The sequence below is a fragment of the Petaurus breviceps genome, unplaced genomic scaffold, assembly GCF_028583685.1.
Source record: "Petaurus breviceps papuanus isolate PSGF00001 unplaced genomic scaffold, PetGlider_PUasm1.0 91133, whole genome shotgun sequence".
NCBI classification, from domain to species: domain Eukaryota; kingdom Metazoa; phylum Chordata; class Mammalia; order Diprotodontia; family Petauridae; genus Petaurus; species Petaurus breviceps.
The window spans coordinates 5,598,519-5,619,591 of record NW_027187419.1 but is presented as its reverse complement, the minus strand read 5'-3'; the positions used below and the strand labels follow the sequence as shown (position 1 = coordinate 5,619,591).

Genomic DNA, 21,073 nt, shown 5'->3' with positions numbered 1-21,073 from the left:
GAGAGAGAGAGAGAGAGAGAGAGAGAGAGAACGAGTGAGCCTGGGGCTGGTAGAAGTTTTTGTTCCCTCTTTAAGCAGCCCAGCCTCCTGCTCCTAGGTCTAATGAGTCTCCACAATGTCACTGCCACAATATTTTCCCATTTGGAGGAGTCAGTGTCTTGGTAATTGCAACATTTAGAGTAACTCGGTGCTCCCTCAGCGGCAGCATTAATCACCTCACCCCAGCAGCAGTCAGGAGAGGAAGAACAAGGAGAGAAAGGCAGAATAGGATGGCAGGCCTAACATTCCCAGTGGCCCCCACCTCACTGGCAGGGTTGGGGCCACCAGGCACAGTGAATTCCTCTTTCCTCCTCTCCACAAGGAGAGAACTGCCTTCTCACCTCACCATTTCCCAGGAGGCTCAAGGATCCAGCTTCATTCAGATTTTCCAGGAGGATCAGGTGATGAAGAATCCATTAGGCACTGGGTGGTTTCCAGGACATCTTGCTAAAACCTCAATCTGGGCAAGATTAGAATAAACTCACAGACCCAAGGTGACTGTGGGTGGGATGAGAAAGGGACATGTTTTTTCCCTGCCCCCGTGTGCCTTTTCAGTTTTGATACTGTCCATCCTTTATGTTCATTCAATCAAGCACTTAGTCACCCTGCTTCCAGATGAATTTTTCTAGACCACTGATCTTGTCATGTCACTTCTCTGTTCAAACACCTTCAATGGCTCTCCATTGCCAGTAGACTATCTAAACACCTCATCAGACACCCTTTGGAGTCTGCTCCTGACCTATCTAACCTAATCTCTACTCCTTTCTTTCTTTTTACATGCATGCTTTGTGGCTCAAACCGGCCTTCTTGTAATTCTTCCCACATGACACTTGATCTCTTACCTATATTATATACCTTTGCACTGTCTGTTCCCCATGCCTGAAATGCACTGCCTCCTGACCTCTGCCTTATAGAATCTCTAATGTCCTTCAAAACTCAATTCAAGCATCTCCTTGGAAAAACCTTTCCTGACCCTCCAGCAGCTAGTGGTGCCCCCCACCCCACTCCATATTGCCTTGCATAACCCACTTTGCCACAGCCTCAAGGACACCTGGGAAACTCTGTCTCAAGACAGGATTTAGAGAGCTGGGCTCCTGGGAATTCTGGGAAGGACACTTGGCTAGTAAGCAGTCACTTCCTCCATTTCCTGGGCCACATCTGTGGTTGTGGCCAGACAGTTTATGTACAGGCTCTCTCCCTCATAAAAGGGAAGCTCCTTGAGGGCAGGATTTTTTTTTTGGTAGCATCTATCACAGCACATGACTCATAATTAGGCACTTAATAAATACTTGCTGAATGACTGATGTGTGAAACCTCTGCTCTACCAAAACAAGTCTGTTCATTGTTCCTGGAACATGTTTTGTTCTATTTCTCCTCCACAAATCTGCTTCTGCCGTTCCTCTTATCTGGAATGCCTCCCCCTCTCTGTTCTACCTTATTTAAATCTTAATCATCCTTCAGGGTCCAGTTCAAATCTTTTCACAGGAAAACTTTCACTCACCACCGCCTCCCCCCAGCACAAAATTCAGCATGGTACAATGAGAAAAGCATTGGACTTAAGACAGAAGACCTACGTTGGGGCCTAGCCCAGACATCTACTTATTGTGTAGGCTTAGACAAGTTTTACCTCTTTGGGCTCAGTTTTCCTATCTGCAAAATTAAGTGGTGGGTTATGCTTTCTAGGGTCTCTGTCAGGTCTAGATCCTATAACCCTCCTCTGACCTAGCAGGATAGGCTCTTTTTCTGCTACCCTACTGCTTCTTCAAATATTTAAAAATAAGTAGAACTGGTCCCATTCTGGGTGTCACAGTCCTCTCTGAATCCCAGCTCTTCCACTAGGGTTAGAGCTACACACAATTTTAGAACCTCAGTAGCACTCCTACTCCTCATTCCCCATGTTCCCTAGGGTTTGGTGTGATGTTTACTTGGATGATGTTCCATCTGCTGTCTGAAGGAGCTAGAAGAATTGGGCACATGCCTATGTGGTAGGGGGAGGGGGATATCATAAGTGGTAGCTCTGTATCAGGGCCTCTAAGACAAAATCTTTTCCTTGTAGCCTTGGCATGACCAAGTCAATGTATGTGAGACACTACATGGTGGCACAGACTTTTTCAGTAGACAAAAGACCCCATGAATGATTCCCCATACCATTGAGAAAAGTGGTTTCTGAATGCTAAATGAAATCATGGGGAGAGAAGATAATTTCTGACTGAAGATTAAAGGTTTCCTGGAGCTTAGTCTTTAAGGATGGTAGGATTTTTAAAATGAAGAGATGGTTGGGGAATTAGAGAGAAAGGGCATTCCAAGGGAGGAATGTGAGCAAGGAAAACAGAGGCAGGAAGGTGCTGGACATGTACAAATAGACTAGAAAGTAGAAAAAAGTAGTGAAAGATAAGGTCGGAAAAGTAAGTTAGCAGTAATAGAGACAAGGACCCAGCCACAATCCTTGAGATTAATTAAAAAAATAATTTGAGGAGTGATTGGAAATGATCCAGGGGACCTTGCCTTTTATCCTCAGGGCTTTCAAAGCTTTCATCCTTTGTTCCTAACTAAACTTCCTCCAACCTGACCTTTAAAAAAAAAAAGAGGAAGAATTTGCTTACATTTTATCCTAGAGGCAATAAGAAGCCACTGTGGAGTGGAGAACTCACGAATCAGGTTTGTGCTTAAGGAAAATTACTTTCTTAGCAGTATCTAGAATGGACTAAATTAGTGAGGGACCTGAGGAAGGAAGTCTAACTAAGGAGACCATTGCAATGATCTGGGGTGGGGGGAGCTGATAAGGACCTGAACTAAGTGGTAAGAGAGTAGGGGGAAGGAGTGTGTGGGACAGAGATCATAGAAGTAGAAAGGACAAGATTTAGCAACTTATTGGATTTATGCAGTGAAGCAGAGTAGGAAATTGAAGATAATGCCAAGGTTACAAACATGGGAGGCTGGAAGGATGATAATGCCTTCCACAGAAATTGAGAATCTTGGAAAAGGAAAGGATTTGGGGGGAATGATATATGTTGTCTCCTCCATTACACAGTAATGTATCCATATGTATAGATAATTGCATAATAGATACAAATTTAATCCAATGTGATTGTGGGAGGGGTAGCAATACCATCCCAGAAATCAGGAAAGGAAATGTAAGAGCTGCATCTTGAAAGGGATACCAAGAGGTAGATGTGAGGAGGGAGTAAATTCAAGGCATGGAAGATGCAAATGCAAAGGTGAAGAGATGGGAGATCCAGTATTTAAAGCCTTGATATTCCAATTTCTCCTCCCCTGGGATCAGCTCCAAAAGAGAATAGAATCTTTTCTTCAGATCCTCTAAGCCAAATGTGAAAGTTATACACCTGGGTATTCTGGACCCACGACGACAGCTGACATTCATATAATGTTGATTAAACTCACTAGTCTAGTCTTCAAATACCAAGTTCCTTCTCAGCCCATCAGGAAGTCTCCTGATGGCTTAGCAGGCTTATTGGGTTATACCCACAGTACTAAGTGAACCAATTATATCTAACTTCATCTTCTTCCATCAAGGGACAAACAAGGAGATACAAACATATAAATAGAATAGTTCCCACCATTTCAAAATCAGAATAATTCAACTGCACTGGAGTTATCCCTCAAATTGCACTAAGCACCTATTATTTACAACCCTGGAGTTACAGAGGACTCAAACAGTGTTAATGAATACATGTCAGCCTTAACAGAGGTGAATATAGAGTGCTGAAGTTTTTCTCCCTGGCTTATGTTAGTCACATTTTTTTTATCAATGCTGTAGATGAAAGCATGGGATGTCAAGCTTACCAAATTTGTGAGTGATGTGAAACTGAGAAGGATAGCTAATATGCTAGTTGACAGAAACTAGATCCCAAACACTAGAATGACAAGCCAAATTTAATGATGATATGGAATAATGATCTGGATGATATAGAAAAGAGATAAATGTAAAGTCTTATACTTAAACAAAAAAAAAAGGTCAATGATGCAAGTATAGAATGAGAAAGTATAGCTAACTATCAGTTCAAGTGAAAGGGTTTGGTAGAGTGTAAGGTCAATTTGAGGCAACAAACTTTGGGGAACAGATTGTTTTGAGGGGGGAAGGCAAGGCAATTGGGGTTAAGTGACTTGCCCAAGGTCACACAGCTAGTTAAGTGTCAAGTGTTTGAGGCTGAATTTGAACTCAGGTCCTCCTGATTCCAGGGCTGGTGCTCTATTCACTGTACCACCTAGCTGCCCCAGAGAACAGATTTTTCAAGAAAACTAATGAGATTCTTATGTCACAGCAACAGAAGCATAACATTCAGAACTTTACTCTGATCTTTTCTACTCTGATCAGACCATATCTGAAAAGACTGCATTTGGGTTTTTTTTGACCACCATGTTTTAGTAATAGAAGACAGTGAAAACATTTAAATATTTAAAGAGGCAACTGTAGTGAAGTACTGGGCTAGGAGTCAGGAAGACCTGAATTCAAATCTGGCTTTACTAGCTACACATATAATTGCCAGATAGATGGTAAAATTCCATTTAATTCAATTTAACAAATATTTGCTAAATATGTACAAGGCTATGTCCCTGGGACACAAAAGTTGGAAATTAGTTATTGTAATTTATATTTCCCTGGGAGATACTATATTAAATAAAAAGTGAGTGTAAGGTAATTTGAAAAGGGAAAGATTACCAGCAACAGAGGGTTCAGGGAAGACTTCAAGGAAGAGGAGGCATCTGAACTGAACCCTGAAGCAAGAAAAGGACTCTGAGAGGCAGATATAAGGAGATATAAGGTGCATTCTGAGCATGGGAGATTTCTTGTGCAAGTGCATAGAGTTGGGAGATTGGAACATTAGTTTTGGGGAAGATCTAGTAAGGCTGGATGGGAGATTGTAGAGGACCTTAAATGTCAGAGGGAACAGAATGCATTTTATTAAAAGTCAATAAGGATGATATTGAGCAGTGGTGACTTGGTGTGGTCTGTGTCTTAGGGAAAATACTATGAGAAATTTGAGGCCCAGTCAAGCACTTTATGCTGAGGGTAGAGAGATCAGCTAGGGAAGACAAGGATGATTGGAACATCGAGTGCATGAGAAGGAGATACATGAAATTAATCAGGAAAGGTTGGCTAGAGCCAGATTATGAAGGGTTTTAAATGTCAAGTGGAGGAGTCTGTATTTTATCCTTGAAGCAATAGAGATTCCTGAGCAGGAGAGTGATATGGTCAAACCTAAAATCTTTAGGAATATCTATTTGGCACCTGGGTAAAAGATGGACTGGAGAGAGGGAAGACTGGAGGTGAGGAAAGCAAATCAATGGCTATTGGAACAGTCTAGGAGAGAAGAGATGAATGAGGGCCTGAACTAAGGGGTTTATGTTGTGAGTAGAAAGAAGATGAATGTTCGAGACTTATGGAAGTAAGATTGACTTGACGGTAAGACTTGATTGAATATGGGAGAAGTAAAGGGGAGGTGAGCAAGAGCTAAGAGTCTGGATTCTTTTTGTGCTTTTGCTTAGACTGTCCCTTATTCCTGGAATACTTTCTGTCTTTTCCAGATTAAGTTCCCATTACTCTATAATCAAGTCAAACTAGCTTACTGTATGTAAGCTAAACATATACATCATTTCATGAAACTTTTCCTCGTCATCCTTTAATTCTACCCCTGAGATAGAAGGGACCACTTTGCCACTTGGAAATCTGAGTCCCCTTTAAGCTGGCTGAAGCGCCAGCTGACCATTCCTGATCCTGTAACCCCAATCAACGAAGCACACTGGAGGGTTGCTAGCATAGGTTCACTCTTGACCCGGTCAGACAGGCAGACACCTTCGGAGGGGTTAATAATCTTACTTTATTCTAGTCTTCTCAAAAGAATATTGCTGATAATGGGAGCATTAACTCTTACAGCATTCCCTAATTACCTTTCTAGTAGGGGCTGGTGAGAGGCAAGGCAACTACCCCTACGTCTTGATGGGGTCAATCGACAGTTTGTGCACTCCCCTAAATCCCCCCAAGCCTCAATGGGAGCCAATTGAGGCAAACACAGATTCTAGCCTGTGCATTCAACCCTAAGAGTTCCCCCACTCACTGACAAGTTTACATACAGATTTTATATCTCTTGATTCAGTAGTTTTTCTTTAAAAGAGCAATTCCCTCCTCCCACTATGAGAGGTCTCCTCTCTGCTAAAATCATCCACATCCACAGGGGAAAAGTCATCACCCTGAAAGGTGAAAAAACACATCACCAGACCAAGAGAGCACCAACATAAGGGTTCACATCCATAGCCTGGGGGCCTCTAAATAATGGCTACTTAGAATCCCCATCCCCATGAGCAAGCCCCAAGGCAAAATACCAATTTCCCAGAATACATATAGTTTTGACTGTTTGGCTCAGTGCCAAAAGGCGCAAAAGTCTATATGACCCAGCACCTGCCTTTAGATGTTTACAATTTTAGCATGAGCCTGGGAAACTGAGATTGTTAAGGTCATGGATCCTGGGAAACTGAACTCTAAGAAAGAACAACAAAAACTCCCCTTACACCAAAATTCACCCTGCTTACACCCCCCTCGGTATTAGTAGTGCTCTCTTCCAAACCAATTAATTTGTATTTACTTTCTATATGTTTTTGTATTTATCATGTGTACATGTGTTAATTCCCTCAGATAGAAAATGGACTCCCTGAGGACAAGGTTTGTTTGATTTTTGTCTTTGTTTATCCATCCCCTCAAGAGTGACTCGCATATGCTGTAGAGTGACTCGCATATGCTGTAGTTTGTCCTTAATAAATAGTTAAATTTAATTGAATTAATTCTACCTAATGACCTAGTTGACTCTAAATACCATGATCCTAAGTACTTTAATGTACTATGCACTCACTACATTCTAATTGAGGTGATGGCTATCTGTGTCCTTGATTATTTTCTGGTTAAATGGAAACTCCTTGAGGGCAGGGCAATTGTTATATTCACACTCATTTCTCATGACCTATTCCTCCACCCCACCACAGCTACACACAGAGATGGTATATATTATTCTCTTTATCTTGCCAACACCTGCCTGTGTGCCTTTTCCATAATCCTGAACTCTGAAGTTCCTTTATATGATAGTAATCTTTTATCATTTACAATTTTTCCTACATCTTATCACCCCTCATCTTATTTTTCATTTCACCATGATCTCTACACCTCAGTACTTTCTCAGGATATTACCACTGCATTGATTACACTCTCCTGACAAATAGACATATATTCTTCACCTGAAGACCTACAATGAGGAAATAACTTCTCCCTCAGGTGGCCTATTCCATTTCTCCTTTTTGTATAGAGCCTGAATCTGCCTCTTAGCCACTTCCCTCCTTAGTTCTTCCTTTTGGGGTTGAGTAGAAAATCTCTAATTGCTCTTTGACAGGAAATTCCTTAAATTTTTTAAGAGAACTGTCATGTCTCCCAAAGTCTTCTTTTCTTCAGGCTAAATATCTCCAGGTCTTTCCATTGATCCTAATGTGTCCCCGTCCCCAGTCCTTCCCTCTTCTGGTTACCCTTTTCAGAATGTGCTCCAATTCATGAATGTCTTTCCTAAATGTAATACTCAGAACTCAAGACCATCTGATCAGGGAAGAATATATTATCCTCATTCTAGACACTATGCTTCCACCAATAGAGTCAAAATGGCATTGTTTAACAGGAATAAAATCGTAGTGCCCTGTTATCTCTAGGATTAAATATAAAAACCCTCCATTTGTCTTTCAAAGACCTTTAGAATATGGCTTCTTCCTACCTTTCCAGTCTTCCATGTACCTTACAAACCAGTAATACCGGCCTCCTTACTGTTACTCAGACAAGATATTCTTTCTCTCATCTTCATACATTTTCACTGAATGTTCTCCAAATTCTTGGAATGCTCTCCCTCCTCACCTCCAACTCATTGCTTCCTTGACCTTCTTCAAGTCTCTATTCAAATCCTACTTTCTTGAGTTTTTTTCTTTTTTGGAGGGGGAAGGTAGGGCAATTGGGGTTAAGTGACTTGCTCAAGGTCACACGGCTAGTTTTTTTGTTAAATGTCTGAGGCCAGATTTGAACTCAGGTCCTCCTGACTCCAGGACCAGTGCTCTATTCACTGTGCCACCCAGCCTCCCCATAAATCCTACTTTCTACAAGAGGTCTTTCCTAGTTCCCTCCAATGCTAGAGCCTTCCCTGTGACATTGCCTCCAATTTGCTCTATATAAATCATATATACACATACACATATATATACATATGTGTATATATGTATATAGTATATATCTATCTGTGTATACGTATATGTATATATATCATACACACATGCACATATACACATTACAGTTGTTTACATGTTGTCTCCTCCATTAGACTGTAAGCTTCTGGAAATCTGGGACTGTTTTGCCTTTCTTTGTGCCACCTGTATTTAGTGTAGTGCTAGATACCAAGTAACATTTAGTAAATATATGTTGACTTGACTTGAGTTGAATAGAGGAGTCTGAGTTGTCATTACAAGGGAGAAAGACCTTCAACTGAGTCTGGTAGGATGGATAATATTTGGTTATACCATTAGAGAGAGATAAGAGGAGAGGGTATTTTGATTGGTAATAACAGAAGGAAAGACTGGAAGGAACCATGGTGTGGTGGGAAGTGCTAGATTTGGAATCTGGAGTTATACACTTGACTGTGAATCTTTTCTTACTACCTGTGTGATCTTGGGCAAGTCACCTGTTCTCAATGGGCCTCAGTTTCTTCACCTGTAAAATGAGAGGGTGAGTGGATGTGATAGTAATGGCAATTAAAGATTCCCCTGTATTGGCTTGGTTTTCAAATTGATTGTATTAAAACCCAGAGCTTGTTAATCCCACCTGTGGGATGGACTTTTTGATGTGAAAAGAAAGTCCTGACTGGGAGGAGCTGGTGACGTAGATTTGGAGAGACAAGAGAGAGGCGGAAGTTCTTTTTGGAAGCAGCACCTCGTGTAGGGGGAGAGACTAAGAGATTGCTGGTGGCCGCTTTGAATTGCCCTGGACTTTTGAGACCTGCCCCCTGAGCTGCCAAGGACTGAGGAGACATGGCTGTTTTGCTGGTACTTTGTCTGTCTGTTTTGATGTTATTTTGCCAGATTTGTCCACTGGTGAAAGACTGTCCTCTTGAAGAAGTCCTGGAACCTGGCATTTGGTTAAGAAGGCCTGAGACTGTCCTGCAGACAGAGAGTGAATACTGTCCACTGGTGAGGGACAGTACTGTTGTTGCAGGGGTCTGGAGACTGTCCGGCAGACAGAATGAATACTGTCCACTGGTGAAGGACAGTGCTGTTGTTGCAGGGGTCTGGGAGCCTTTCTGTTGGTTCAGAAGCCCTGAAGAAGGATTTTCTTGTTGTATGTTTACAGAAATCCTGGGAGAGGGCTTTGCTAATGTGTTCAGGGGTTCTAGGACTGTTCTACAGACAGAGGATAAATTCATGAAGGGACTGGCAATGTATCTTATGGCCTTGCTAAGCCTTGTCTCCCCAGGAACTAAGATTGCTGAGAACTTGCCTCGTGTCAAGATGAAGAAAAGACCTCCATTTGGGTATTAAGTGCTGTGTTTAAACTTGATGTAACTCTGGGGTAGATTCAATTGTGATCCAGGGGTGGGGAACTTTTGACCTTTTTGTGTTCTATGGTTGAGCAAATGAATGTATTTTACTTATGTTTGGAAACTAATCTCCATTTGAGAAGAGGGGCTTTGTGGTGGACTTAATTAAGGTATAGCCTAGGGGTGGAGAAGTATTTGGAACAGAGACTTTGTAATTGATTGAATGATTGGAAAGTCCTGGGGTGGGGTAGGCCTTGGAGATGATTTAATCACACTTAGTAAATGCTGTATTTTGAATGATGTCATGTTTTGATCTTCTCTGTTCTGGGTTTGTTACTGAATAAAATAGAGAGCACCTATGCTGGTATTTTGAACCTGGGAAGTTGCCTTTGCTTGGCATTACATTACAGTGGATGATCTCTAAGGGACCTTCCAGGTTAAAAGAAAATATGATCCTAGAATTATTTTGATAACAGTGTAGAAGATGCTTTGGAAAGTGGAGAGACTGGAAGGAGTGAGACCAGTTAAGAAGTTATTTATAATAGTGCTGATAATGTATGAATTAGCTAAATTGGAGGCTGAGGAGACCAGAGAACATTTCAGGGCCTTCAGTCTCTTTTATCTATCAAACATTCTTCCATTCCTTGTTTCCAAAACCCCAGTTGTGCATACAAAATAGGACATTGCTTAGAAGCTGCACACCTGACAGCTGGAGGGACAGATTTTTTTCCCCCTAAAAGTTGAACCTAGTAGATCAGGAAGAAGGAGAAAGTGAAAGGAGGGAAGAAGGGTTTCTGATTGCAATTGGACTTGTGTAAATTTAGCTTTCCATATTTTACAGAAGACTATTTGGGCAGAACAAGGGGAACACAATGGGGCAAAGTCAGAAGAAAGAGAAAAGGCAGTCAGGTAAGAATTCAGCAGAGATTGATAAGGCAAACATGTAGCTGATTCTGGGTATTCTGAAGGTCAGAAAGTCACTGCTCTTCTCTCTGAGCAGCCAGATCCCACATCTGCTCTTAGCTCAGCAAGAGATCAGTGAGGATAAAGGGACACTTCTGCCTCACTTTGCAGCCAGCCTACAACTCCTTCATGGCAGTCCCTCTCCCATATGCTGCATCTCAGTTCCCATCACCAGTTGCCTATTGTCTGTCAGTCACTTATGCCATATACAAGCGACATATTTCATTCTCATAATAGTTATTCATGGCTTCAGGGCTTAGTGCTTTCCAGAGCCAAGCTGGGGAGCACGAGGCAGCAGACTCCACTTTTTATTTGGAAGATGAATTCCAGATGCTTGAAAGCATCTTGACCTGTCCAGGAGTTAGGGACATTGTAAGAAAGAATCTGGGGGTTTCTCCTTCTGTCCCTCCTCCCTCTACCTCAAACTCCACTAGAGAAGTGGTTTTTCTTTTCAAAGCAAACACAAAAGCAAGAAAAGGCAGCAGCCCCTAACCACTTAGTTCAACATTTCATTTTCAATAAACATTTATTAAGCACCATATGTGTTGCTAAGGACTGTGAAGGCTTTTGGAGAAGATACAAAATTTAAATAAAACATGATTCCTGTCCTCAAGGAGCTTACAATATAGGGAGATAAGACAACCCACAATGACCCACCCACCACAAAGATCTATTTGCTTCAAATTGGAGAGAGAGCTGGCTATTGTGGTGCCCTTCAAGATTCTCTGTCCTTGGTCCTGCTCTTTTCATCTGTGAATCAATAATTTGGCTAAACACATACATAAGCTTAGCAAGTCTGCAGATAACACAAAGTTTGAAAGAATATCTACCACACTGGCTGATGAGTGGACTGAGACCTAGAGAGATGAAGGGATTTGTCTAAAGGAAGCTAGGTGGTACAGTGAATTCAAGTACTGGACTTAAAGTTAGGAAGATCTGAGTTCAAATCCCAACTCAGACATTAACAGTGTGACCCTGGGCAAGTCACTGAATCTCTATCCTGCCTCACTTTCCTCAGATGTAACATGGAGATAATAGCACCTAATTCCCAGGGTTATTGTGAAGATCAAATGAGAATATGATTGTCTGCAGTCATCCAGAAGAATTCAAACCCAGGTTTGCAGAAATAAACTCTAGTGTTCTTTCCACTACACTGTACAAAATCACAAAATTAAAGAACTCATCAATGAAGTCTTTTCATTTTGTAGATGAAAAAGTGAGGCCCAGAATTCTCACTAATTAACAGTCTTTAGATACAACTTGAAAAAACCACTTCCATCATGCAGCCTTCCATCTCACAGGGAACTTTTCTTTTTCTGAAATGTAAGAAAATGCACATATGGGCTAGGCTGCTTAGCACTTTACTATATAATGTCTTTTTGTCTCATTGTCCCTGGAGTTGACAAATTCCTAACTAGACTGCAAGATCCTCCAAGGCAGGGACTCTGTCATATGCTTTCTTTGTTAGCCCTCCTTCTGCCAACCTCTAGCCCACAGTACAATATCGATAAACATTTTTAAGTGTATAGAACTGAAAAAGTTTCTCCAATTCTGAGTACTCAGAATCCTTGCTGGGCTTGAGAACACACCAGAGCATGAGGGGCCTCTTGCAAACAGTAGAGTGAGCTTAGGTGAGTCACTGTGGTTCACTGGACAGATCACTGAGCTTAGAGTCAGAAGAACTGTATTCAAGTCATGATTGCTACTCCATGACTACGGACAAATCCTCCTACTTCTCAGTTTCCTCTTCTGTAAATCGAGGAAGCTGGATCAGATAATAATAACAGCTAATATTTACACATCACTTTAAAGTTTGCAAAGCATTTTTTTTTTTGCTTTTTGGAGGGCAATTGGGGTTAAGTGACTTGCCTAAGGTCACATGGCTAGTTTTTTTGTGTGTTACGTGTCTGAGGCTGGATTTGAACTCGGGACCTCCTGACTCCAGGTCGGGTGTTCTATTCACTGCTCCACGTAGCCACCCCTTGCAAAGCATTTTATATGTGTTATCTCTTTTCATCCTTACAACTCTGTAGGATAGGTGCTATTATTATCTCTACTTTACAGATGAGGCAAGTGTGACTAATAGATAAAATAATGTGTCCAGGGTCATATAGCTAGTAAGTGTCTGAGACAAGGTTTGAATTCAGATCTTCCTGCCTCAAAGTACTATCCATCAAGCCGTAAGGGAAAATAAATTTTGATTGCTTATAATTCACAAGGTACCTTGGGGTTGGGGAGCTAGATTTTTTTCTTCTCTACTTATTTGTTCTATCATTGTTTTTATTTTTCTGAAAAACTGGGATGACAACTCTTCTGTTTCATGTAGTTTTCATTTATTATTTCTTGAAATATAGCTCTGAAAAACAAGACTGAGACAAATCTCATTGGGATTCAAATGGAGCTACTTAACTATGCCTTTAAACTCAAATCACTCTGGCTCTTACTGGTTTGCCAATAGATCCTAGCCCAAGTCTCACCGGCTCATTGTTTGGTTTTTGATGGCTTAGAGTGAATGTAAATAACAATTGTTTCTTCTCTGGCCAGAAACTCTGAGCTTCTTCCTTTCCCAGACTGATTCTTTCATGAAGGCAAACTACCGTGTTTCCCCGATAATAAGACACTGTCTTATTATTTTTTTTTGAAAGAAAAACACCAGAGGGCTTATTTTCAGGGGAGGGCTTATGTTGTCCTGCCTCAGCTCTCCTCTGCGGCACTGCTCTCAATGGCGCCAGCAAGCAAATCACTGGGGAAGAACAGGATGACGCACTCACTGCTGCAGCTCTGATTGGATGCAGCTCGGAGCGCGGCGTGCGTTTCACGGGAAGGGGGGGGGACGGTGCATACAGAGGGTACCGTAATGTAGCGTGTAGGGCAGGGGATCACCTTCAATACAGTAGCAATCTCAATAGGGCTTATTTTCGGGGGAGGGCTTATTTTAGAGGAATCTTACACAGTAAGGGGAGGGCTTATTTTCGGGATAGGTCTTATTATCGGGGAAACACGGTAGGTGATCTTTTGCCTCCATTCTTACCTAGCTTTTAATTACTGATTGGATGTTGTCTCAGACAAACTGAGACTAGGGAAAGACCTTAGCTTAAAAAGGGCAAGGTCTCCCACTGCATTGGGGCCATTGCCAGTTATCCTGGCCCCTATGTCTTACCACCAGACGTCAATGACTCTGCAGGAGAGAGTGAGGCTGATGACTTTGCACAGCTCTTCCTCACTTAAAGTCAATTCATTGACAAGTCAAGACATCACCCTCCTGATGTCATTGGTACAACAATGACTACCTACCTTGATGATCTCAATAATCTCTAGATAATCTCTAAGGTCTTTCTCAGTACCAAAATTCTGAGCACTCAAGATTGGCAAAGTTTTTTTTTTCAGTTCTATCCACTTAACAAATATTTATTGATCTTGTATTATAGTCTAGAGATTGTTAGAGGAAAAGGTAACAAAGAAAGCATATGACAGAGTCCTTGCCTTGGAGATCTTACAGTTTAGTTAGGGATCTGTTAATTCATGAAACAATGATTCTGCGATTATTTGCAGTAGAGATTCCTAGCTTGAGAAGAGCAGTGCCCATGACCATTACTAAATCACCATTCTGGGCACTCAGCCTCTTAGGACTCAGGCACAGAGCTAAAGGAGTCCCACAGTCCCGGATCTCTGAGGGAAAAGTGCAAAAGAAAGTTGTTTTCCTAGCTCCCATGTTCATTTTGTTTTTGCAGAGAAAGCCTGAACTATGCAGCTTGCTTGTATAATCTCTTTTCTCCCAGCCCCAAAGTAATGCTTCTTTTTTCCCCACTGTGCTAGGGAGGCCCATGTCACTACCATGGGAACCATACCTAGGGTGACTATGACCTTCTAGCACAACCTGAGACCTTTAAAAACATGAAGAAATCCCTTGCACCTTAGCTATTGGGCTATATGGAGGTAATCTTATTTGAAGACAAGGAATTCTATGGGATGGCATTAGGAGGTCTAGTCAGCCCTAGCCCTGGGGATCTTAGCACAATTATTACCATCACCATTTAAAGCTGGGGTTCTGAACATTCTGTACAATGAGCAAAGGTATAATAAAATGTGTTATGATAATTCTTCCAGCTGAGAGTCTATAACTGGAGAGACAGCATGATGTAGTGGAAAGAATGATGGATTTGCAATCAGAAGATCTGACTCTAACACACACACACACAGACAGAGACAGAGAAAAAGACAGAGACAGAGATAGACAGACACAGACTGACAGACAGAGGGAGACAGGTGGGGAGGAGAAAAGCATGGACACAGAGAAGAGAGACAGAGAAAAGAAAGAAAGAGGGACAGAAACAGAAAGACAAAGGCAGAGATAGAAAGACATTAGGTAAATCACATCTCCTCTCTTGGACTTGGTGTCCTCATCTCTAAAATGAGGACATTGAAGAAGATAATCTTGAGGTTCTCTTCCAGCTGTGACAACCTCATATTTTATGGATCTATGTGGTCAAGAGGAAAGAGCATTGAATTTGGAGTCAGAAGATCCAGGGTCAGATCCTGGCTCTGCTAGTTACCATCTATACTACATCACCTTGGATAAGTCACTTCACCTCTACAAACTTCAGTCTCTTCATATATAAATTGGGGGTGGGGAGGTTGGATGAGAAGTTGTCTAGGGCCCCTTACAACTGCAGAGCATTTGAATCTGTGACTCTGTGACCTCCTTCCCTAACACCCTCCTTTCTTCCGCCCTCCCCTTCCAGCAATTGATCATTTTGCCTTAGTCTGAACACTTTCTGGGAAACCAGGGAGTCCCAAATGAATTTCCTTCAAGAAATACAGAGGCAAAAAGCAGAGTACCCCAGAAACAAGGGGCAGAGTCCCCCAGAAACAAACAGGGCAATACCTGCTATGACTGAAGTCCCTTCCCCATGTAAGGCTTTTACTTGGCTAATGCAACCTCCCTGAACAGGTGAGTTCAGGTTTCAGAAAACTCTAATTAGGAAATAATGGGATTTCCAAGTGGCAGTTCTCTCTCTGCCTTTCCACAATGGCCTGGCTACTTTGGGCTGCTCTGGGTCCTTCTCTGAGGAGCTGTTCCAAGCAGCTGATGAGCTAAGCCACCTCTGCCCAGCTCATTAGGGGCTAGGCCCAATTACTGTACCTCCAGGGGAAGCTGCAACCTTAACAACAGCCTCCTGCTCCCAGGGCTGGGGCTGGGGGACAGCAGGGAGGTGGGTGGGTGGGGGGAATTGCTATCAAGTATAAGGGCAGCAGGGTTGGATGGGATGCAATGAAATGCTTGCTTCCTCCCCAGATCCATAGCAACAGGAAGCAGGTTTGTCCAAGTGGGGTTGAGGAGGGAAAGTCAATTTGTCTATTGTGTCTCCCCTTATCTTCCCCCCCTCCATGAACAATTAGAGAAAACAACTGCTGTAGACAATGTCTCAGAAGGCTAAATAACTTCTAATAGCAGTCTTTTACAATTTATAGATACATAGTATGTGGGTACACATGCGATAATTAATGAGCATCATTGCCACAAATATTTTTCATGAAGTTGGGCAAATCCTTACACATACACACACCACGCGTATGTGTATATATACACACACATGCATGTATATATATATATGTACATATATACAAGTACTTATGAATATATATATATATACACTTACATATATAATTATATTATTTTGGATCTGGAAAGAGCCTTAAAAATCAACTAGTACAACCCCTTTATTTTGTTGATGAGGAAACTGGGACAAAGAAGTCTAGTAACTTTCATAAAGAACTTAGGTGGCACAGTACAGAGAAGCCTGGATCTGGAGTCAGGAAAAACTGAGTTCAAATCCTGCCTCAAACACTTAATAGCTCTGTGACCCTGGACAGGTCATGTAACCTCTATCTGCCTCAGTTTCCTCAACTGTAAAATGTGGATAATATTAGCACCTACTTCTTAGAATTGTTGTAAGGACAAAATGAGATAGATAATATGTATAATCCCTTAGAACAGTATCTGATGCAATTGTTGTTCCTTCATTTTCACTTGTGTACAATGTAATCTGAGATATTCTTGGTCAAGATAGTGGGGTGGTTTCCTATGTCCTTCTCCAGTTCATTTTACAGATGAGGAAACTGAGGCAAACACAGTGCCTGAGGCCAGATTTGAACTCTGGTCTTCATGACTCTACCCACTGTGCCATCCTTTGTTGTTTAGCTGTTTTCGGTCACGACTGACTCTATGTGATGCCTTTTGGGGTTTTCTTGGCAAAGGTATTGTAGTGGTTTACCATTTTCTTTTCCAGCTCATTTTGCAGAATTGACACATAGTAGCACTTAGTAAATGCCTAATTTTCTTCTTTCCTTGCCAGAAGTCACAGCTAATTAATTAGTGGTAGACCAGTTTCAATAGAATATAAGATTGGAGTTAAGAGTCCTGATAACACAAACTGTGGAACATAGCAACTATGATGACTTCCAGTTTATATCACACCCCACATGCCACCCAAGTTTCTAGATCTTCATCTGATGGTCAGCCTGCTGGAGAGGTCAGTGGCCTCTCCCATGGGAATGATGCTGTTCACACACTTTTGCCTGCTCAAAGGAGGACTTGAACTGTGTATTTCTAGAACTTCTGGGTCTGAAGTATCTCATGTAAAGTCTAGGAAAAACTTCTGGGGACTAAGAGAGTGGTGGGCTTGCAACTGCTTGGCGGGTGTTTATTATACATTGTTTTCTTGTTGTCGTGTGCTGCTTATTGATTCTATGCTGACTAAAAACAACCATATGTAGTATCCAAGTATGTTTGCTTCTGTGGAAATCCAACTCCATTATGCCAACCTCATGTCTAAGGTTCTCTGAGACAGACCAAGTTTCAGGAGATGAATAGAGGCTCCAGAACGATTTCAAATTAGACAAAACTACAATCTGCACAGATTGGGGGCAAATAGGGGGCTCAGAATTGATATCTGATTGGATAAAATCACCAGTCCTTGACAATGTGTCAATGATGGCTCCCAGGAGAGGTTGCTGCTCACTGAGAGCCATGGGGAGTTTGGGGATCAAGGTGCTATCTTAGCATTCCCTTAAGATAAGATGTAAACTACCATGGTGACCACAGCACTAACCCAGGACTGGGGCCTTTTTTTGCTAAACAAGTTCAGATGAGTAGCCATCACTGCCTCCTGGTGGTTACACACTTTACCATTCTCATCATTATCCCTACCATAACTACACCAACAGCAATAGCAATCCATTTCTATAGTACTTTAAAGCCTATGAAAAGCTTTCCCCAAAACAATTCTGTCAGTTCCCAAGAGCAATTCTATCAGGTAGAAAGCACATGTATTATTGTTACCACTGTTTTATATATGGGCAACTAGGTGGCAGAATGGATAGAGTGCCAGGCCTGGAGTCAGGAAGATTCATCTTCTCGAATTCAGTTCTGGCCTCAGGCACTTACTAGCTGTGTGACCCTGGGCAAGTCACTTAACTCTGCTTTAGTTCCTCATCCATAAAACAAATTGGAGAAGGAAATGGCAAAGCACTCTAGTATCCTTAACAATAAAACCTCAAATAGGGTCATGAAGAGTCAGACATAACTGAAACAACTAAACAATAAAACAAAATTATATACATACACACCTACACATGTGTATATGTATACAGAGTCATAGGGATGTATAATGACTTAATCAGAATCACACCACTAGTAAGTGGCAGGGGTGGGAATTAAACCCAGATCTTCTGATTTCAGACCACACATAATTGTGTGTGTGTGTGTGTGTGTGTAATACAACATGCATGTGTGGTCTCCACTGAAGTCCTAGCATAATTCAGAGCTCTAACCAAGATCCCTTGCACCTGGTACAAAACTGGGATTCCTATAACCTGGTATGTGAAAATGCATACATGTGCATGCATGTGCGTGTGTGTGTGTGATTCCTTCCAGAGTAATGTCCAAGTGCCCCTGAGTTCATATTGTGAGGAAAGGTGGGCCCTGGGAAAACACCATTCACAGGATACTGGGATTCAGAACTGTCTAGCACCCTGGACAAAGGACTAGCTATGGTAGAGCTCTATACTTCTTGGACTGGTGTGAACTTGGACACTTGAAGACTGCCAAACAAGAGTAAAAGCACTTAGGCTTCATAGGAAGGCTTCATGACTCAGAGGACTGCATTTTCTGAGGCCTCACTTAATTAACTGCATAGAAACTTCTCAAGAGATATGAGTACCAGGTACATTTTATTTTATTTCATTGCCAAATTATCTCATAAAATTGTCTGCTAATGTGGAAAAGCTGCAATGTGCATTGGTAGAGAGAATACTCAAACCGATAAAATATTGGATTCTTGAAATATTCATGTGAGTATTGGTGTGGCAGAGAGATAAAGTGGAATTAGGAAGACACTTGGGTTTGAATCCTAGCTCTCCCACTTACTAGTTGTGAGATCATGGGCAGATCACCTCATGCAATAATATATGGTGGGGAAAGAATTGGATTTAGAGTCAGAAGTCTTGGGTTCAAATCCTGTCTCTATCACTTCCTGTGAGTCCTTGGCCAAATAACTTTATCTCCCTGTGTCTCAGTTTCCTCTCCTGTAAAAGGAAGGAGTTGGATGACTAGATGACCTCTCAAGTCCTTCCAGTTCAAAATTAATGAGCTTATGAACCTTTTCCAGCCTCAGTTCTATTATCTATAAAATGGATCACAACTGTTACACACCTAGAGCACAGTGGATAAAGCACCAGCCATGGAGTCAGGAGGACCTGAGTTCAAATCCAGCCTCAGACACTTAATGGCTATGTAACCTTGGGCAAGTCACTTAACCCCAATCACCTCCCTAAAAAATAATGTTATACTGTTATACAGCTAACCTCACAGGGTTATGGTAAGGAAAATACTTTGTAAACCTTAAAACACTATATGCCATGGAACAGAGGTATCAAACACCCAGCCTACAACATTCCTGAATGTACCTGGCATCAGATAAAAATATAAGTGATAAATGTTTAACAAAATAACTTTTATAAAAACATAACATTAGGGGCGGCCAGGTAGCACAGCGAGTAAGAGTACCGGCTCCAGTGTTGGGATGACCTGGAGATCGAATCCCGGGCTCAGATACTCAGCACCACACCCAGAAATAACTGGCCGTGTAACCTTGAGGAAGTTACTTTACCCTGATTGCTTAAAAAAAAAAAACATAACACTAATATTTGGGATTTTTTCTTTTTAAATGGGCACAAGGAGATGGGCAGTCTGGAAGAGAATGATCACCTGAACCCTATGAGAACTAGATCCATGTCCCCATAACCCAAGCAAAGAGCTTACATTAGCCTCAGTTGATGGAATGTCCAGTTGCAGACTCTCCTTCCTTTTCTTTTACCCCCTTTACTTAAACACATATGTACCTGTAGGGATCTTTATATACAGATTAGGGTCTCCCACTGCGATCTGAGTTTGATACCACTGACACAATGGATAGCATATATGACCTGAAGTTAGGAGGCTTGAATTAAAGCCCTTCCTTAGATATGTGACTAGATTAGTGATTATGGGTAATTCAGTCTCTCTCATCCTCAGTTTTCTCATATATAAAATGGGGATGATAACATTGCCTTGCGAAGATATGATGAGAACACATGTAAAAGTCATCTTGGACTACTCCTTATTCCTTAGAGAAATGTAATTCTTTTAGTGGTTACTAGGTGGTGCCAAAGTAAACAGAGGGTGGGGGGGTGTGGTGGCAGGAGTGGAGAGGTAAAGTGGGTCTGGAGTGCCCAACTCTCTCTGACTCCATCTGGAGTTTTCTTGGCAAAGCTACTAGAGTAGTCTCCCATTTCCTTCTCCAGCTCATTTTACAGATGAGGAAACTGAGGCAAACAGGGTTAAGTGACTTGCACAGGGTCACATAGCTAGGAAGTATCTAAGGCCAGATTTGAACTCAAGAAGACGAGTCTTCCTGACTTCAGACCCTGCACTCAATCTACTGGACAACCTAGTTACCTATTATTATATGTATACAGAAAAAAAAAAATAAAAGAGAGAGAAGATAAGGTAGATTAGCAAATATCTATTCAAGGCTTTGAAGAGATAGGTGTCCATTCTAAAAAAAGTCAGACAGCAGGTCTAAAGGAAATATATTACATCTTTATTCTGCTTTTAGTCTTCTTATTTATGTCCTTACCATTAGGTTTTCATGGGTCTCTGAGGCCATGTATATACAGCACCATCAATTCATCAGTAATCTGCCTGGGTTGTCTTCCAGACTGAAATAACCAGCCAACATTCGCTGATACTTCTGCAAATAGCTAATCTGAATAACCATGCAGATCTAACCTAGGCAGTGAGCTGTAATGGAACAAGTATATGGGGGGAGAGTGAGGGTGCAGTGGAACTAAACAGGGTATAGGGAGGAGACAAAGATAAACGATGGACTGATGGACATGGCTCTGGGTCTGTTGAAACCTAGGACTCTGAGATGTCTGTGAGTTTCTCTTTAGTAAATACA

The 21,073-nt window shown here is 41.7% G+C and overlaps 1 protein-coding gene and 1 long non-coding RNA gene across 2 annotated transcripts in view; one reads left to right on the top strand and one right to left on the bottom strand.

Moving 5' to 3' along the window:
• The window catches only part of DRD2 (dopamine receptor D2), a 101,018-nt gene that overhangs the window by 56,158 nt on the left and 23,787 nt on the right, over positions 1–21,073 (bottom strand). The gene's annotated exons all lie outside the window — the stretch shown is intronic.
• LOC138155428 (uncharacterized) lies at positions 8,808–9,990 on the top strand. Its single transcript, XR_011166827.1, has 2 exons — positions 8,808–9,261; positions 9,337–9,990. It is a non-coding gene; the product is annotated as an uncharacterized lncRNA (long non-coding RNA).